Here is a 14810-nt window from a genome sequence, read left to right as displayed (position 1 = left end):
TCCGCTCCCGGCCCGCTCCGCACAGTCCCACGTGAGTCGGCCTGACTCCCGCCGCCCCACGTGACCTCCCACCCAGCCAATGGCCGCTCGGGCTGCCCCTGGCCAGCCAATCGGAACAGAATGCGCGGCTCGGCCCACCTCTTCCGCCGTTCGGGCGCAAGCCGCCCTGGGAAATGTAGTTCCCCTTATTGGGTGTCGGCTCCTAACGGGACACGTGGGGATGGGATCCCCACGAGTGGGGGAAGGATGCTCCGTGGCCGCGAGAGGGATCCCCTGGTGGAACACAAAGGATCCCCGTGGCGGGGGTAGGGGATCCTGCTGATCTCTGGGACCACCTCAGCGGAGCCCGGTCTGGAGATGGCGTGGGGTGGTTCTCGGGGACCTTCAGCTACTCTCCCGTCCCCCTGGCTTTTTCTCAGGGACCATAGCCCCTCGACATTCCTCGCTTTTCCTGATAAGAGGCGTAGGACTTGGGTCTGCTCTGCAACTCTTGCTGACGAATAAACCTTTTCTCCTGTTTCTTTTTGAGGCTTATGCCCCTCTGTCCTTCCAGCTCTTCTGGGTGGATGGTGAGGAGCAGCCATCAGGGTCTCCAGCCCTGCAGGGAATGACTTGGCAATAGAGTTGGGCTTAAAACTGGACATGACCCAGCAAAGTGCACTTGCAACCCAGAAAGCCAGTTGTATTCTGGACTGCATGCAAAGCAGTGGGGACAGCAGGGTGAGGGAAGGATTCTGCTACCTGTTCTTGTGAGACGTCACCTGAGCATCCAGCTCTGCGCTCATCTGCTCTAGAAACATATGGACCTATTAGACTGAGTACAAAACAGGTCACAAAGATGATCAGAGAGCTGGAGCACCTTTGCTGTGGAGATGGGCTAAGACAGTTGGGGCTGCTCAGCCTGAGGAAAAGAAGGCTTCTTCCTTTCTGAAGCTTTCCAAACTTAAAGAGGGCTTATAAGAAAGACAGAGAAAATTTTAGTGCCAAGATAAGGGACAATGGCTTTAAAATGAAAGAGTGTAGATTTAGATTGGACATGATGAATAAATCCTCTACCGTGGAACTCTGAAGAGGTTGCCTAGAGAAACTGTGGCTGTCTCAACCTTTTAAGTGTTCAAAGTCAGGTTAAATGGGGCTTAGATCAATTAAGTCTAATAGAAGGGTCCCCTGCCCATGACAGGAATGTTGAAATTAGATTATATTTAAATGTCTTTTACAATCCAAAACATTCTGTGAGTCTATGAAATGTATGAAGTCAGTGCTGCTCCTCATGCAGCCCAGTCTTTGCTTCTCTACTTGCCTGATTTGTGCCTGTCCCTCTTCTGTAGCATCACTGCAGGAAGGCAGCAGCTGAACATGTCTGCTGTACTTGTGGTCAGAGGTTGCCTCATTGCTGTGCTTTGGTCATTGGAGCACTCAGGGTGACGCAGGAGAGCAGCAGTGGGATGCCCCAGGGCCAGGAGGTGCTGGGAGGCAGCTTTGGTAGTGACACTACTTGCAGGGAGACAAATCCCTACCTTGCTGTAAAGTCACAGTAAGAAAGGAATTGCTGAGCAGAGACTGCATTTAGAAGAAACAAGCTGGGCTCATGGGAAAGAGAGAGGAAAGCTTTGTAGATGCCTGGTTTTGACTTTCCCATGTGATTCTTTTTATCTGGGCATGAAAAGCTTCTTTGTCCTTAAAGTCCAAAGTTGCTTGCCAGGGCCTTCCTTCACCTCTGCTTTTGCTCCAAGTAAGCTGATATCCTCACCCCCTTGACCTGAGCTCTGACCTGCTATCCTGAGGAATTAGAGCTGCAGGGCAGGCGCACAGACATAACCAGGTGGATGAGAAAGACATTGAGAGGTAGGACAGGAGACTTCAGGGGTGGGGTACAGGAAAGGTGGGTAGAGGGAGGGATAGAAATGCATGCTCAGGCAGCGAGGACAGCTTTTCCAGTATCTCTCCTCTGTGCCGCTGCATGGAATCATGCAGACTGCCTGGACACACATGGGTTACTGCCTCAGTGCTGAATGGAAACACAGGGGCACTCGTTGTGGGAATTCCAAGCACAGAAAGCTCTCAAAATCTCGTGTATGCAAGCTCACAGACATGAACACAGGGTTTTATTTAAGACCTTGGAGAAGGCTTCCAGATTTAGAATCATAAGTAAGAATGTGAATTTAGGTAGAAAAGACATTAAGCTAGGTAGTGGAAAGTTTTAAGGTTTTAAAATTAAGATATAGAAGCAGTTAAAAAGGTAATAAGAAGTTTGAGGTATAAAAAATGGTTTTGTGTGCCGTTATGCGATTGGTTAGGAAAGTCCACACTGCGGCAAAGATGTATAAAACAAAATAATTAGCTATTGGTGTGAAAGTAGAAACATTCTTTTGTGACAGATGTTTATTGGCTAATTAACCTTTAAAAATCCCTGTAACCTGTTCTTGTGACCACTGACCAAGAACATCTGGTGAATATGGTGAAGATGTTCTTACAACTTCATGAGACTGTAGAAGAAGAATAATAAATCATGTTTTAAGACATCTCCCTCTGTCTGGGAGAGGTTCTGCCTCTTCCACAAAATACTGATACATTTCATTGTACTCCTGAGTGAGCAAAATTAGTTTTATTTTAATGCCAATCACCATACCCTCCTGTAAGGGCCAGCATTGAGTTGTGTTGTACATTGCTACACTGCTGTGATGTGGTTTCTTAGAGAATCACAGTGCAGGAAGGAGCTGGTACTACTGCAGTATCAGGCAGAGACAGGGGATGTAAATTGGTAGGAAATTAGGGCTTTGTCGTTCAGGGAACTCCTGTCTTTATGTGAGAATTAAACATGTATGTAATGACTGCTCAGTGCATCCTACACGTTCTCTGTGCCTGGTCACAGATGGTGCATTTATTACTGCTCTCAACTATGGATTTTTTTCTCCTGTTCTGCCATACTGCCCATATTTTTTCCAGGGTTATTTGACTTATAAAAGCCTCTTCAGGCCAACTAAAAAATTAATTTAAGGAAGTATTAGGGGTAGCACTAGACAATATCTAAACACATCAAGAAATGGGTAAGGTCCTTCCCCTCAGACCCATTTGATCCAGGACCACCTGTGGGTAATTGAAGGCAGGGGCATAACACAGGAAAGCCTGGCCTCACATATTTTTGGACTGGACTTGAACTTTTCCCATCCAGCTGAATATCCTTCTCTGTAAAGACCAAATGGTATCACTATACTTTTGGGGGAAGGTGAGACCATAGTGAAATCTTCTCTTCCTGCTGTCATAAGTGGTGGGGCAGCCACTTTGTCTGTAAATGAGGGCTATCAAGAGTAACAAAGAGGGCGATCACAAAGGCTGTGGATCTTGCACAAGGGTGGAACAGAACCATGACACCTTAGCATCACTCCCCTTCCACCTCTTGCAGTGGTGAGGGTCACCTGGCCTTCATCTGATAAACTATCCCCCCACAGTCTTCACGCCCTCAGGAATCCCTTAGCCACACATCTCACAGCATAATCTCAGGGTTGTAGGCTTCAGTTCCTATAGCTGCCCATCTTCTCTTCACTGCTGGATGCTGTCTTCACTGGCCAGCAGTTTGGCAACATCAGAACTGTTGCATTGTGCAACAACATGGCCTGAGAGCAACCAGTGCTTCTTCAGCCTGGAGTGCAGAGGAAAATCTTTAGACAGACGAGGGACAGGTCTTTCTTTGGTAATCTGAAAGGGTTTATTCTTTGAAGCGGTCCAGGGACCAACATAAACTTGGTTTGAGGGTCCAGGATTATATATCAGGAAACAGGGGCAGCTTTGAGGGTCAAGGGCCAATGGGAGCAGGGAAAAATGGTGCAGAGGCAGGGTTAGGGACAGGAACAACCAATAGGAAAACAGGGGTGTAGGATTGCAGCAAACTGGGGCCAATGGCGATTGATGAAAGGGAGAACATTCTAGAGAGTTTACAAATACGGTGAATTGGGGCTGAACCAGGATGAAAAAAACTTGGGGAACCAGCAGGATCGGAGTAGTAATGTCAGTCTGGGCTGGGAAGCTGGATGTTGGTTGTCAGGGTGTCTGCAGGGAGGGAGGTTTAAAAGGATGATGGGAAATAATGGTTCTTCTGTAGTTACATCTGGGTTTAGGAGACATGAAATGTTCCCAGTAGATGTTTCTGGTAGAAGCAGAATTTGTCTTCTAAGATGGTCCTTCACTGAGGGAAGAAAGAGAGAGGATTGAAGGTGAATGTGGCTGGGAGATGTGTAATGTGAGGTCACGTTAAAGGCAGTGCATTTGGAACAAAGGATGCAATGATAAGTGGTTTGAAGGAGTAATCTGTATGATATCCATTCCTCTTGTGGCTAGCAGAGATTCCTGAGGAGAACTGGCCACCACTCTTCATCTCTTTTTTAGTTTAACAGCAAAAATTTCTCCCATGGAAACAGCAGTGGGGCTATCCCAGCTAGCTGGTTTGTTCTGCAACAAGCTTTTGTCCTTCTGAAATGAAGATCAAGTGCTTAAAAAATTAGCAGGAGGATATAGACAAAGTTGTGTATGAGGACCAACTCCTAAAGGTAAGTCAGTCTTTCCAGATCCTGGTCATTTTAGAAGTCACACTGTTGCCGTGGCCCAGGGTGACTGGAAATGGGGAGATGAAAAAATGTTGGGAGGAGCTGTTCCTAGCTCTGTGGGGACAGCAGGAAATCAGAAGAGATATTTTGAAGGGAAGCAGTGTCTATTCTCAGGTGTTTACTCTCTGGACTGTTCTTTCAACAGAAACATGCTCTGGATCTGCTGTGAGCAAAAAGGAGGCTGGAATGCTGGGCTTTGTGCTGGCTTAGTTCATGGGGTACTATCAAAAGAAGAAAAAAAGTGAATTATACATGAGCTAAGTGGAAACCCATTCTTAATGGGGCTACAGAGAGATATTTTGAAGCCTGTGAAGCTTCACTAGAATTTAGATTTACCATGATAATTTCCTTGGGTTCCCAGCATTCAACTGGGTTTTATATGGTCTAAATCCAATATCTGCAGCAGCCAGCAATAGCTTTTAATTTATTTTAAGTGATGCTAGATTGGGCTTTCACTGATGAGAAGTCATTTCAGAGCTATCATCAGTTGCTAAAAGGTCAGTCTAGTTCTCTGAGACAAAGTCCAAGGCTATGGTTTCTTATGAGTATCAAAGTAGCTCTTTGAATGAAGTCTCTCAAAGGAGACTTCATTCCCAAATGTCTCCACATTGCTTTGATGCAGACATATTTTGGAGCCTCTGGAAGCAAAACACATTCATACTTGTTTTTAGAAGGATTAAATACCTTTCTTTTGCAACTGCACAGGGGAAAAAAGAGAGACATTATCTTCCAAAAAGCTGTATTATTGTTCTCAAAAAGTAGGTTTGCCAATAGTACCTTATCCCAGCCTTTGCTTCCTGCTTTCTAATAACTTATAATTTATAATTTATATTTATAATTTATAATAGTTTATAATTACTAGAATTACAAGCTGGGTAAGTCATTGTTCAGGGATATCTTTCCTGGTGCAATGAGGAATATCCCTCAGCATAATCCTCTACTGTTAGTTTTTTCCTTAGCAAACTCCCTTAAGCGAGCCACATCTAATGTAGCCCTTTGCCCCTATTAATTCTGAGCCTATGGATTTAGGTCTCTAGCATCTGGAGAACCTGAATTTCCTGCCCACCACCACAGCTTTTGGTAACTAGGGAAAAAAAGATTTGGTGCTTAAAATGTTGTAAACCCCTTTGTTGGACCCAAACATCAGTTTCCCAGAGAACTATGATGAAAACAGCATACAGATTTTATTCCATAGGTATCAGTTTTCCAGCCTTCCCAGAGTCTGAGCTCATTGCACCTGTGTTGTTCGGAGGCCTGCATTATCCAAGTGATAAATGCTTTGGGTAAGTCTCCACGGTGACCTCAGAAACTGGATTCCTTTGCCATAAATAAATCCTTTATGAGCACAGCGTCTGGCAGCGCTGCCATGGGCTCTCTGAAGGTCAGCTGGACTTCAGCACCACTCTGCTCTGGAGTAGCATGGATTGTTGGGATGAACATGGAAATCACAGGGCAATCATTCAGTGTTGTGAATATGGGAGACTGATAACAGCAGCCTGGAGGAGCCTTTCTTGTCCCTCAGCCTAACTGGCACAGTGACTGGCAATGCTCCAAAGCCTGTGTGAGAAGTTCCTCCACTCATGCCTGCTGTTTCTTCCTGCAGGGCTGCTCTGCTTGTCTACTGCAACCACAGAGGAAGTTGACATGGAAAGGGAGACACTGCTGGGTGACTAAGTCCACAGCAAACCTCTGAATCTGTGTGTGTCTCTCAGAGTTAAAAGAAACTGTTGCTCCCTGCTTTTTTCCTAATGCTATTCCTTTCCCTACTAACTGTTGTCCATGTTAGCATGGGTACTGCCTCGTGCCCGCTCAGAAGAACCGTGAATTTGCAAATTGGCAGACTTGAAGATTCAAGGGTAGTCTTGGGGACTGATGCTGAGCCACTGAGGCTTGGATGGAGACTCTACTTCTGCATTAAGCAGCAAGAGGAAGGCTACAGCTTCCCAGCCCTGCACCTACCTAGAGAGGGAGAAGGGGGAGTACACAGTAGCATTTCCAAGGAATGTTTTGTTCTATGAACAATTTATCTAAGGGTCTGAAAGGATTTAATAACTGTGAACTAATTAAACGTACTAATTAACCTAGTGTTTAATCTCAGCTCTTCGTTAGCTTTCTGTGCTGCTGAAGCAGAGATGTAGTCCCATATATCATGACATCCAGCCACTTTGCTTAATTGTGATTCCTCTGCACATGGTGCAGGCACTGAGCCGCTAAGGTGATGAGAGGAGCACGAAAGCCCACGTACAGGAGAAAATTAGAGGGGCGAAGCAGCCCTGTGTGACTAACAGTCTTGAGATTTTTTCCATGAAGAGGATATTGACAGCCTAATTTGTTTCCCCTACCCATTATCACTGGTTTGTTCTTATGGATGCTGCTGTTTTGCTAAGGGAGATGGAAACATTCTGCTCTGGCCACATGAAGACAAAACGTTCTTGTTGTTCCTTTGTCCCATCCTTGTCACTGTGGCTCCAAGCTGCTCTGCTGCAACCAGGAGGAGGACACTGCTTGCTTTCACCTCTCATGATACTTCCCTGTGGGCTTGTCTTTCCATGAGAGTTTATACTGATGCTACTGGTACTATTTTTGTGCAGAACCCACAGAGCCAACTCTCAGATCTCCATGAGCTGTTTCCTCAGTGCCACAGAAGAAGGGGCATCTGAAATGAATGCCCAGCTCAATCCAGAAGTAGATCAGGAACAATGTGACTTTCCTGCTTCCAGGGCTAAATAATTCTCCTGGTTCTGGAGCTGTGGGAGACCCTGGAGGCTGGAGGATGTGGTGGAACCAGGAGATGGTGTGTTTCACAGCAGAAGCAGAGACAGATGACTTAGAAGATTGAAAAATCCTCATACTCATGAGGGCCATCATTCCAAGGCATGAGGACCATCATCCCAAGATACGCTCCTTGTGGATGCAGTATTTAGTGGGGGACATCTGAAAACCTGTCATTGCTTCTTCTCACATCTGGCCTGGGAGGTGATCATGAACCCCACGTTGCCTAGTCAAGGGGAGAATAATTGCCCCAACAGCACTATTTAAACCAGCAGCTTCAGTTAGTTCTCAGCTGTAGCTCCATCTCCACACTGTTTACTTATTACTACTCACATAAATGTGGGATGGAAGTGAGCTTCTTTCAGGTTCACAACCTCAGCTTGGAGTCACGATTCCTTTAGGAGCTACTCACTTAAAAGTGTCTGGAAATGAGTCTGTGTGCGCAAAGGGTCATTAAATTAGCTGAGAAAACAGGCTGCAGTGGGGGAATGCAGCAGTCACCTTCCTTGGAAATCACCAAGGGAAAGCTAGGCACAAATCTGTATTAGGGATGTTTTAGGAGAATGAATCAGACCTGCCAGGATATGGGGAGAGGGGGGAGATGACCCACTGGGGACTTTTTTTCTGAACAGAACAAGGAAATGATTTTATGAGACTGACAATCCCCCAGTGTCTCCTTGTGCAGCCCTACACAGCCAGCGAAGGAAATTGGTAACTGTACCCAGCAAGCCTGTTTTTAATTAACAAATAATTATCTACAAATTGCTGTAATTATTGCCTTGGATTCCAGAGGACAGGGACGTTAGCGCAAGATGAGCACAGTTTCCTTGCGAGTGAAATATTTTCCCTGCCTTATCTACAGAGCCCTGCTGCTGTGAGGTTTGGGGACTCGGCAGCGCTTTCCTTTGGAGAAAGTGATAAAACAGCTCTGGCTGTCTGGAAGGGGAAACACGCTGGAAAAGGCACCGAAGGAAGGGCAGTTTCTTACATTTATCAGGTTGTCTGTCCTCATGCTGGAGTGGTTTGGGGGATGCCAATTAAGACGTAAAACTCATCAGTGACTGCCAGGAGGAGGGTGCTTGCATATCTGTTAGGCAACAGAGCAAATTGTGCATTGTGATTTGTGATCTTTCAGTGAGGAAAGGATAAATCCAGATTTGCAAAAAGATTTAAAAAGATAACTGTTTTAAAAAATAGTGTTAATTCAGATCAAATGGAAAGCATTCCCTGAGCCTTCAGCACTGAAGGATGCTGGTCTGGACAGAGTGCATCACTGGCCGTGACCTTCTTGATCACATTTTGGAGGGAGGGCACACAGAGCCCTTTTATCTCTTTTTCTTCAGGTTCTGTTGCCAAACCTGATGGTGGATATTCACAACAACCACTTTTTCACAGTTACAATCTCTCCCATGGTAGCCTAAGTACTAGCACACAGAAATGTTTCTTGTCCTGCAGGGATTGCACCCTTTCAACAAGTCTGACAGGGAGAATCCACTCCAGCAGGAAAGGCACTGAACGTTAGCAGTACATCCTGGCTGGATGGGCACAACCTGCTGAAGAGCTCCTGAGCCCAGACTTCAGCACTGCTAGGTGTGTTTAATCTCTGAATTCTGATGCTTCCCAAGAAACTTCGACTTTTCTTCTGTCATTTCTAACTGAATCCCCTCAATGATGCCACTCGCAGCCAGGGTTTCCATGACAGCCTCTGCTCCAAGCAAACGGGGTGCTTTTTATTATTCATCTGTGGCATATTTACCTGAGGTGAGCTGCCTGTACCGTATGCTGCTGTGAAATGTTGCTTTTGTTTTTGCTGCTGTATGCTGTGTCTTCTCCAAGCAGATACTTACCATTTGGGGCGGGGGGAGCCCTGCAGCACCTTCCAAGATGATGTGCATTGCCAACTCTTTTCAGCATCACTTTGGCAGTAAGAAAACCCCATCTCAGCAAAAAGATGTGGCTTTGTGCTGTGGAGGAAGGGTAAAGAGTAGGTCAAGCTGAGACCTTGGCCCTGCCCTCACCCTCATCTTGCTTCTACCAGTGGGACAGCATAAAAGCCCGTAATCCTGCTCAGAAATATCCCACTTTGCCTGAAAAGACAGGGCAGCTGATTCTCTTCTACTTTACGGGATGGCAGGAGGAATTTGGATGCATGAATCTGTGTCCCTCCTGATGCCCAGTATGGTCTCCAGTGTTGTCTGGTCCCAAGGAGCTTCATGCTCTTCAGACCCCCTGAGGTGTAAGCTCCTGGCATGAGCTCATTCTTTCAGAGCTCACATTGGGACCTCATCTGGCACAGAAAGGCATTTCTCAATCATTTCATGGCTTCTTGTCAAGCTTTGCTTGCTGATTGTGTGAGTGAAAAATTGCCCACTGTGAGATCCTGGTCTGCCCTTAGAATGGTGCCCTAAATGCTGGATCCTTGTTGAGCATCAGTAATGCTCCTGCTTTGTTCAAGGCATGGCTGTGGCTCAAATATGTGACTCTAACAGGAAAACAAAGAAAAGTACACCATGTTTTTGTGTTAGGATCAAGAAGTGGTGTCGTTTGTTTTCCTTAATATCTGTCCTCTCCCATGCACTGAGGCCTTTAAAGAAAGGGTTCCTAATAAATTGAAATAAATCATGGACAAAGAAGCTGTCATGAGGAATGATTGATTGTACTTAATATTTTATTTTCAAGATTTGAAAGGAAATCTCTGAAATATCCTTTGGCAGGTCTGTGAACCTAATGGAGTGATTCATAGAGATACAGAAGGAACAGAGGGCTTGTTACCAGCAGAGCGGGACAGTGTTGGTTGTGTTTCCTACACACTTTTGCAACATGGCTGGAAAATACTGTGGGGAAAAGGCAAACAAAGGCAAAATTCAGGTTCAGTTGCTTCAGGCCTGGTGACAAGAGAAAACCTAGGGTTTTCTAACCACTGTACATCCATAATATTTAAAAAGCAGAGAGAGAAAATCAGCTCTTTGTTGGTGAAACATGAATTTTCTTTCAAATTGGAGTGTCTGCAGGCAATTACTGTGCCCAGCATCACTGTGGTGTTCTGTACCAGCAAACTTTAATGCCTTTGGAGTGTTCCCACAGGAAACCAGTATCCTGTTGTTTTACTGGGCTGCACTGGTGAAACAACTTGCCCTAAATCACACAAAAGGTCAAGGTCACACATGGGATTTGAACTCTGACCTTCTGATGTCTCCTTCTGTGTACGCACCATCAACTCTTGTTTTTCTCATGCCTCATTTCACTCCACATAGCTTCTCCTGCCTTCAACGTCTCCCAGCTGCCGATGATGCTCTTTGCTGCCTCCAGCATGTCCATACAGGGGACATGTGCCCATGTAGGACATTTTTCCAAAAGGTTGGAGGAACTCATCGCTATGTGTGAAGGAAGAGACCAGGTCATGGTCTCTTCTCAAAGTCAGTTGCTTTGTGAGCTGGCTAACTGGAGTTTTTTCCCCTGCAAAATCAAGAAAGATGAGGATAGGAACAAGAAGGTTTCAGGAGAAGTTCTGACCTGTTCTCCAGGTGAGAGTCACCTCCCAGTTAGTGGCAGCAGTCAACTTGCCTAACTCTAGAGTGCTGCCATGCAGGTGTTCCAGTCCCTTCATAGCTATGGGAGACAAATAAATTCCTCTAGGGACCATGATTCCCCATCCTGAAATAGACATCTAAATTAGCCTAGGTGCATGCCCACAGGAATGGCTGTGATGGCACGCTTGGATGTTGAATCCTCCATGGTTGGATGTACCCATTAGAGCTTTGTTGGCTGCAGGCGATCCTTGAGGAGTTAGAGCCACCCTGGAATGTGAGGGAGAGATCTTAAAAATATCTCTAGTGTCTTTTCATGTACAGGTGAGACCTCACTGCTGATAGTGACCTTCAGGTGTACAAAATGCCCAGTTTTTTTATTCCAAGGCACAAATTGCACTCTTTCACCTCGATTTTCCTTCTTTTTCGGTTACTTCTTCCCTTTTGTCACTAGATGACAGCAGAGGACATGCCAAGGACTGCTCTGAATCCAGGGCAGGCACCACTTCTGTACCAGGCAGTTCATGGGTGGGTGCCCCAAGGCATCCTGATGACTTTTAATAACTCTTTACTTACTTGTTTATCCGGCAGATTATGTACAAATGCTGTATTTAAGTCAAATCTTCGGCTTTTTGTGTGGAGCTACTTGAGTGCATTTTCCTGCTTCATCGCCTCCATCATCCCCATCCTATTTTTAATACTTCTTCTCTCACATTTACTTGATGCCTTTTGTTTTATACTTGGCTCTCCAAATCCATCTTATTAAATCCAACAGGAGCCCTCACGGATATAAGCAACTGGAGCACACTCCAACAACTTGCTCTGTACAACACTCTCAGATATAGAACTGAGCTCCCAAGAGATAGGTGGTTCCTGGAGGGAGGATTTCTGTGATAACTGGAAACTGGCACCTAAATATGAGCATAAATACTTTAGACAGGATGGAAAAAAGCATGGATGGATGGATGGGTTTTAGAATGCACAGTAGTTCTTGGTGGAATATGGGTCAGATAAGTGACATAGTTAACTAAAGGGTAAAATAGGTGATTTTAAAAAGAAAGATACTTAATTATAAATTATTCTGTTATCAGGAATACCCTTAGCAGGTAACAAGAAAGAAAAGGCATGGGGTTTTGACATGAGTCAGCCAAATGGGTGATTTCTGTACTGGGGTGCTGTGAAGGAGGCAGATTCAGGCTGTGGTCTAGCAGAGAGCTCTGCATGAGCACATGGGCCTTGTCTGATGATTAACTGAACCAGGTCTCTGATCTGTACAAAGGTATTCTGTGGGGAAGGTATGATCTATGTTCCTAGGAAAGGCCAGGACACTTTAGGAGACATTCTGCTTGATTTATTCATAGTTTCATAGGAGATTCCACGACAATATTTCACAAGGAGGATTTTCATTAAAAAATTCTCAAACCTACAACCCCAACAGCAATCTTCAGTGCCTGCAGCTCTTGGGCATGGTCCAGGACTTTGTTCTTGTCAAAAAGAGAGCAGAGGAGATACCGAGACCACTTGAATCTTTCAGATATTGCAAAACTAGAAAATGTATCTCAAGCTTCTTGTCAGCGGCTAGAAGCTTACACATTGTTTCTTACCGAGGTTGTGGTTGTTGCCTTTGTTTTACCTGCAGTGTAATTTATAATCTCAAAGGCACTGATAACCTCCAGATACGGGGAGTCCTTTGTAAGCAGTCCTGGGCCCTCTGCTCCCATTGACTTGAACCATGCAGGATCACAGTCCTGAGGAACTGTTGTAGTGTATCATGATGGAAAAACTAAAACAGCCAGCATTTTCATTTCTGGTTACTCAGTCTCTGTCCCACAGCTGGACAAAGGACAGAAGAGGATATTATTTCTTTGGTGTCATGCTCTAATTGTTCCTCATAGAGGTTTTTTGGGAATGATGCTTCCCAGTTCATTGTAGCTTGGAGGGGAGGGGAGGACAGGAGGGAGGTTAGGGGGAAGGTTGGCAGGGGCAATCTGAGAAAGATATTTAAGCTTCTGCAGCTATAGGTGGAATATTCATAAACAACCATGCAAATACCTCATTTCCACTGATGTTACTGATGTCACATGCTTCATCCACAGATTTGGAAGCTGCCCTGTCCCCAGGCTCAGGTGGTGACTGATGTGGCACTGGGAGAGTCTAACAATGTTTGGGAGCATGCCCATCACCAGCAGAAGACCTTGAACAGCACTTGACATGTCCCAGAGCACAAAGCAGTTCCTGTGTGAACCAGCTAGGATCTGTCCATCTGTTTCATGTCCTGTTTTAAAAACCGTGAATCAAGGTAAAATCCAGCCTGGAGGTGACAAGTATCTAGGTCATCCTGGCTATGTCCACAGCTGGCAGGGTGGAGAAGGGAGGGGAGAAGGGTGGCACTTACTGATGAATCAGAGCTGAAAGCAGCCCTTTAGAGACACTGGTACAGACTGAATGTTATAGATCAGCTACTACTGACCTAAAACATTCACCTTGAGGTTCAAAGGATGACTTCTAAGCCTTGTTACTGCGGTTTTGGGACTAAAAGGGGCCCTGAAAAGCCCCCACAGGCTGAGCCTCAGGAGAAACAGCCTGCAGCTAGTCAGCTACGTGTGTGTGGTACCAATCAAACTTTTAAATCTGGAAGCATCTGCCCCAGCAGTGATTTGATTTTATGCAACGAGTCTCTTGGTACCGTATTGCTAAGCATGTCACTAAATCCTTGCACATCAAAGGAACGAGTAAATCAAGCAAAACTGCATAAGCCACTCTACATTCAGTTTTGGCAAAAGGTGCTTAGACAACCCTGGAGGCTGCAGTCCCCTAGCTAGCAGCAGAACTCACATAAACCCAGAAGCAGTGCAGTTTTTCCTGCACCACCAGGCAAATGGCTTGCAGCTGAGGTTGGATTAGGAACTGGCCTGGAGTCAATTGGTCCAAAGGTCTAGTCCTGAACTTGATTGTAATATTCCAGGTGGATTGAGACATTAAACCTAACCTTTTTGTGTTTCTATTTCTGGGCCCATATATTTTCCCTCATCTTCCATGGGGAAGATGAGGATTAATTAGATAACGCTGTTTAGTGGAGTTGAGAAAGCTTTGCAATTGTTAAAGATTCAGGTTTACCCTTCTTGTTGGAGTTCCTGCTGCTCCAGTTGTAGTGCAGAATTTGTCTACAATGTTACTGTTAATATTCCTTATTTGTTCTCCCAGTCATAAAAGAACTGATGCCTTTTGCTGCTTCGCAGGTGTTGGTAGAAAAAGGAAATGGTCACTTCACAAGCTCAGCAGCTGTTCTCACTCCCTGAGGTCACATTCCAACACAAGAGCTGTCATTCCATGGCACACACTGAGGGAGAAATCCCGGGGTCAGGTCACTCATTTGGGTCTGATGGGTGACAAGGGTGGACAGACTGCTTGAAGGCTTCGTATAGGCCTCCATGGGCTGTAGGGGAGAGGATGCTGTGGTGGCTGTGCTGGAGAAGATGCAGCGCAGAAGCTGGTGTGGCTGAGTGATGGGGTGAACATGTCACCACTGCCTGCACTGATGATGATGGGGGCCCAGGGACTGCCTTAGACTGGATGCCCACTTCAACATGATTTGAATTCAGTCAGTGGAGGCGTAAGGCTCATTGCATTGCCCAGGTGGCAGCACTTAGTGCAGTACAGAGGCTATGGGGGTCCTGGGACATCTGGAAGAAGGCTGGTAAGTTCAGTACAGAATCTGTGAGACACCTATACAGTCCTGGAGGATGGGCAGAACACCAGAACAATTCAAATGCACTGACCAGATCTGTGTGGGCAGGCAGATAGAACTGCAAGTCAATACACCCCATGGATAACATGGGGTGTATTGCTCAGCCTGTAGGGAAGCAGACACCTAGACCTGCATGGCTCAGTTGCTTTCCCAACTCCACAA

The 14810-nt window shown here is 45.7% G+C and overlaps 1 long non-coding RNA gene across 1 annotated transcript in view; it reads left to right on the top strand.

Moving 5' to 3' along the window:
- Positions 1-3971: 3971 nt before the first annotated feature.
- Positions 3972-14810, top strand: part of LOC111926534 (uncharacterized) — a 48909-nt gene continuing 38070 nt past the window's right edge. Inside the window, exons 1-4 of the long non-coding RNA XR_015284889.1 lie at positions 3972-4211; positions 4384-4544; positions 8829-8963; positions 12997-13199. This is a non-coding gene — a long non-coding RNA (uncharacterized LOC111926534). The remainder of the gene's footprint in view (positions 4212-4383; positions 4545-8828; positions 8964-12996; positions 13200-14810) is intronic.

The sequence above is a fragment of the Cyanistes caeruleus genome, chromosome 3, assembly GCF_971803275.1.
Source record: "Cyanistes caeruleus chromosome 3, bCyaCae1.hap1.1, whole genome shotgun sequence".
In the NCBI taxonomy this organism is placed as follows: domain Eukaryota; kingdom Metazoa; phylum Chordata; class Aves; order Passeriformes; family Paridae; genus Cyanistes; species Cyanistes caeruleus.
This window is presented reverse-complemented; position numbering and strand designations above follow the sequence as displayed.